Below are 5,779 nucleotides of genomic sequence, written 5' to 3'. Positions count from 1 at the left end.
ATCGGCATCAGAGTACGGAGAGGATTGAGTCAGGGCAGCATAAGAGGATGAGATTTTCCAGGTCTCAGGAGTAGTCTTAGGATAGTTACATGCCCCAGTACTTTGAACATCCACCTAGACCTCTGCCACCTTAGCTATAGGGTTACAAATATGACCGTTATACTCAGTCAGGACTAGGTGAGAGCTCCCAAGCGTCAAGTTTGCAGCGACAACGAGGTTCAGGGCATACATGACCAGTTCCGCTGCGATGTACCATCTGCAGTAGAGGACATTTAGGCCAATGCCGAGCCGGTTTCGATTCTTGCTATACATGTGGACATCTGGGGCATATGATGCGAGATTGCCCGAATAAAATTGGGGGAATGACGCAACCAGCAAATTCTGCAACAAGATCAACTATGTCCGTGCATCCTTCAAGGCGCGAGTCTTAGTCTTCGGCTAGTAGAGGTTGAGACAGAGGTAAAGGATCCAGTTCAGGTGGTAGCTAGAATTGTATCTATGCGCTAGCAGGTCGACAGGACCAAGAGTCCTCACTAGACGTTGTGACAGGTATGTTGACCATTTGTTCTCACGATGTTTATGCCTTGATAGACCCATGATCTACTTTATCATGTATTACCCCATTTGTCGCGCGAAAATTTGGTATAATGCCTGAAATATTAAGTGATCCTTTTGCTGTATCTACACCGGTTGGAGAATCGATTATTGCTAGACACGTTTACCGAGGTTGTATGATATCAGTTTGTGGTCGTCGGACCTTAGCCGACCTAGTTGAGCTAGAGATGTTGGATTTTGATGCTATTATGGGCATGGACTGGTTGGCAGCTTGTTATGCTACAGTTCATAGTCGAGCAAAGACAACCAGATTTCATTTTTCGGGTAAGTCAGTCCTTGAATGGGTAGGTAATACAACGATACCTAGAGGCAGGTTTATTTCCTATCTGAAGGCGAGGAAAATGATCGAAAAAGGGTGCATTTATTACATTGTGCGAGTTAAAGATGCAGATGCTGAGATACCTACAATTCAGTCTATTCTAGTAGTAAAGGAGTACGTGGATGTATTTCCAGATGAATTTCCAGGTATTCCTCCAAAGCGAGAGATTGATTTTGGTATCGATTTGCTTCCAGAAACGCAACCAATATCCATCCCTTCGTATAGAATGGCACCTGCCGAATTGAAGGAGTTGAAGGAGCATTTAAAAGATTTGCTGGAGAAAGGTTTCATCAGACCCAATACTTCACCTTGGGTGCGCTGGTACTATTTGTGCGAAAGAAAGACGGCTCGCTAAGGATGTGTATCGATTATAAGCAACTGAACAAGGTAACTATTAAGAATAAGTATCCCCTTCCAAGGATAGATGACTTGTTTGATCAGTTGCAGGGAGCTAGATGCTTTTCAAAGTTAGATTTGAGGTCGGGGTACTACCAGGTTAGAGTTCAGGAGAAAGATATTCCCAAGGCAGCTTTTAGGACCCGATATGGCCACTTTGAGTTCCTTGTTATGTCCTTCGGGTTGACGAATGCACCTGCCATATTTATGGACTTGATGACTAGCCTATTCCGGCCATATTTGGATCTATTCGTGATAGTCTTTATTGATAATATTCTAGTTTATTCACGTTCAGAGGATGAGCATGTGGATCACCTGCGAGCAGTACTCCAAACCCTTCGTAATAATAAATTGTATGCTAATTTTTTTAAGTGTGAGTTTTGGTTAAAGTCCGTAGCATTCTTAGGGCATATTGTATCCGACGGAGGTATAAAGGTAGACACTCAGAAGATTGAGGCTGTGAAATCCTGTCCTAGACCTACCACTCCGACAGAGATTCGTAGCTTTCTAAGCTTAGCAGGATATTACCAGAGGTTCATAGAGGGTTTTTATTCTCTTTCAGCATCATTAACAAAGCTGACGCAGAAAGCGACTAAGTTTCAGTGGACAGAGGCCTGTGAGCAGAGTTTCGAAGATCTTAAGAATAGGTTGACCTCAGCGCCAGTTCTAGCACTTCCAGAAGGTTTAGATGGTTATGCCATGTATTGTGATGCCTCAGGTGTTGGGTTAGAATGTGTCCTAATGCAACATGGGAAAGTAATTGTGTATGCTTCACAGTAATTAAAGAAGCATGAGTAGAATTATCCGACCCACGACCTTGAATTAGCTGCAGTTGTCCATGCACTTAAGATATGGCAACATTATTTATATGGTGTTCATGTTGATGTGTTCACAGATTATAAAAGCCTGCAGTATATCTTCAAGCAAAAAGAGTTGAACTTTCGATAGAGGCGATAACTTGAGTTATTAAAAGACTATGATGTTAACATTCTCTACCATCCAGGAAAAGCTAATGTTGTAGCAGATGCCTTAAGTTGCCGATCTATGGGCAGCTTAGCACATGTAGAGGCCGAGAAAAGACAATTAATAAGAGAGATTCATCAATTGGATTGTTTGGGGGTTCAGTTAGTAGACTCTAGCAAGGGAAGAGTTGTACTCCAAAATACTGTAAAATTATCTCTCATAGCTGAAGTAAAGGAGAGGCAGTACGGGGATCTGGAGTTAGTCAAGTTGAGAGAGCAAGTTCCACAACAGAAGAAGCCGTTGTTAGAACTCAAAGGAGCTGGGGTTCTCAGATATAGGGGTCATTTGTGTGTTCCAAATGTAGCAGGGGTATGAGACAGGATTATGTTAGAGGATATTATTCAAGGTATTCCATTCACCCTGGGTCGACAAAGATGTATCATGACATTAAGGATGTATATTGGTGGAACGATATGAAGAATAACATTGCTGAGTATGTCGCTCAATAACTTAGTTGCCAGCAGGTGAAAATAGAGCACTAGAAGTCTGGAGGGCTAATGCAGACTATAGAGATCCCGACATGGAAATGGGAGGCGATAAACATGGACTTTATCATGGGTTTACCTCGTTCCCATCGTAAGTTTGATTCCATATTGTCACACCTCCTTTTTACCTACACCCCGCGAAGGGTATATATAAGGGAATTTTTCCGATTAAAGTGACAATCGAAACGGGATTATTTCATTTAAAAAATCAGAGTCTCCACTTGGGATAATTATGGTGTCCCAAGTCACCGGTTCAAATCCCGATTCAAGGAAAGATTGACTCTGTATCACAGTCTGCGAACACAGAAATTCGGGTAAGGAATTATGTTAATCCGGGATAAGGTGTTAGGCATTCCCAGATTCCATGGTTCTAGCACGGTCGCTCAACTATTATAATTGGCCTATTATCTGATTTTAATACATGTTTTAACATATGATTCAATTTTAACTTAATAATCGCTTTTAATTAATTATTTTCTAATGAAGATTCAACGTCATCTAAAACACATCTTGAACCATGTCACATAAATGCACCCGCGGTGCATGACACATTTTATTTAACGTTGTCGAGATTTGGATTTGGGTCACATAAATGCACATCCAAGTTTAGGAAGGTAAATTTTAATAGCGCTCCTAAAGCAACTACGCACTTTCAAACTTGCGAGGGCCATAAAAATTCAACTAAGTGGCACACCTCGAATTCTAAGGATTAAAATACTAATTAAGTGAGGGCCATGAATTTTGAGATTTTATTTGGCATGAAACACCTCAATTTTATTAAAGGAAAAGCATTCAACTAAGTGAAATACGGATATTCATTTTTAAATCGTACTCGTGTCACGCGAACGTGTACACAATTACAATCATAGATTAAAAATGCACCTAAAAGTATGCTAGCGATGTGAACTAACCGACTTAATTAATTTACATTGATAAAGACAATAAATTTTACAATATCCGAAAATAAAACATGAGTAAACTTAATAAATGTCTTATTAAATACATAAACTTTGTCGAAACCAAGATTTCAATTAATTCATATTCAAAAGATAAATGGCGCCCCCATCAATCCAATTAAATGAAACAACCAAAGTTGAGAATTAATACAAATTTCAAGAACTATCATTACTGCAGAACTTCAAGAATGTCTACTACTATACAATTTTAAGCACATGTATTACCCTGCCAAAAGAGAACAATAGATACCAAATTCGCGACTAAATAAAGCTTCAAAATTAACAACTTGAAAAAAAAGAAGAAGGAAAGAACGGTACCTGTTAATGTGTTAAAGCAATAGTACACTGACAGAAATCAAATAGAATCGAACTTTCGTTTTGATGAAATTTCCAATAGTACACGGACAGAAATCGAGCAAACACTACAGCCCAAAACTCGAAACAACTGACGCTTGAACCAACGATGCCGGACAGATCTCAAACCAGAAACAAGCAGCGACGATCTCAAACGGACCTCTCCCTGGCCAGAAATTGAATTCAAAAACTGTTTTGAAGAGCTGAAACATTGAGCTCTCTTAACTCTTGACCTAGAATGGTAGTAAAAATGAGTTTTGCTTCTTGGTGTTAATGGTGGAGCGCAGCTGATTTTGGATGGCTTTCATGGCTCATCAATTGTTGGTTTTGTTGAGTTTCTTTTTAATATAGAAAGGTATTAAAAAGAGGGGGAATGAGAAATGGAGAGAAATGAAAATTTTGAGTAAAATTTTAAGTTTCCTCTCCTTTTAATGAGACATTGTCCCTCATTGGTAGAGGAAAAAGAGTTTGGTGTGTTTATATACAAATGCACTTCATGTAGCTCTTAAAGAGTTAGGAAGAAGGCAAGCCTCGTGCCGTCGTCGTCGCTCTCTCGGCTTGGCTTCGGCTACGGCTTCGGCTTCAGATTTGGATTTGGTCAAATGATCGATTGATTGATTAATTTTTTGCACCAAGTTTATTTGTTAATAGTGAATATTAACGCAATAATATCCGTGTTTGTAACGGATGTATTCCAAATCCGTGGATCTGTTCCAGCAACAAGTGCTCATTCCACCATACATAATGCTCCATTATAACAGATTGGTGCTACATCCACCATGGAAAAAGTGCTCCACTAAATGAGTGGAATTGCACTATAAATAGATGGTGAGCAAATTGTTGAAACACACAGAAAAAACGAACAGAAAACAGAAAGCAACAAGCAATCTGATTTCCTCTCCTGTTATCGCTCAACATTGGCTATAAATTGCATTTCCTTCCTCTCAGAATTTTCATTCGACTTCTGAGTTCTCCTCCTTTCTTGTGCATTGCTTTAAACTACAAACAAAGCAACCGTAAGTGTGATTTGCTGCCAAACTTTGTGTTCGCTGAAACACTGGGGTTTGAAGTACCGCTACACCAGTGTGTAATTCGTTCTATCCTGGGAGGAAATAATCCATAACCTTGGGTACTAGGAGGGGATTAAATTCTTTAAGGAAACATTGTGAATTCAGTGGGCTAGAATTAATTTCTGGTTCATTTATATTTACGTTTATAAGCTAACGTTCTAATTTTCAGAATCATTATTTACAAATACAGGCTTAATAACAAGCTTAAGGAATTTAATAATTTTAATTTCTGTATTTGTGTTATTTTTATTATTCTGGAAACTAAAACCTTTGTGGTTTTTGTGTACTCCCATTTGGAGAGTAAAGCCTTCGTGGCGTTTTGTTGGAGATTAAAATCTACGTGATTTTTTACTCCAGTTTTAAACGTTTGTTTGTGTTATTTTTTTTCCAGAAAAAAATGGCGAATGACAACGGAAATCAAGTTGTTCCGATGGTGACTACCAACGCATCGACAAGCCAAACACCGGCTTTAGCACCGGCAGAAAAACCCGGAAAATTTTCCGGGATTGATTTCAAGCGCTGGCAGTAGAAGATGTTCTTCTACTTGACTACGTTATGTCT

The sequence above is a fragment of the Nicotiana sylvestris genome, chromosome 12 (genome assembly GCF_000393655.2).
Source record: "Nicotiana sylvestris chromosome 12, ASM39365v2, whole genome shotgun sequence".
In the NCBI taxonomy this organism is placed as follows: domain Eukaryota; kingdom Viridiplantae; phylum Streptophyta; class Magnoliopsida; order Solanales; family Solanaceae; genus Nicotiana; species Nicotiana sylvestris.
This window is presented reverse-complemented; position numbering follows the sequence as displayed.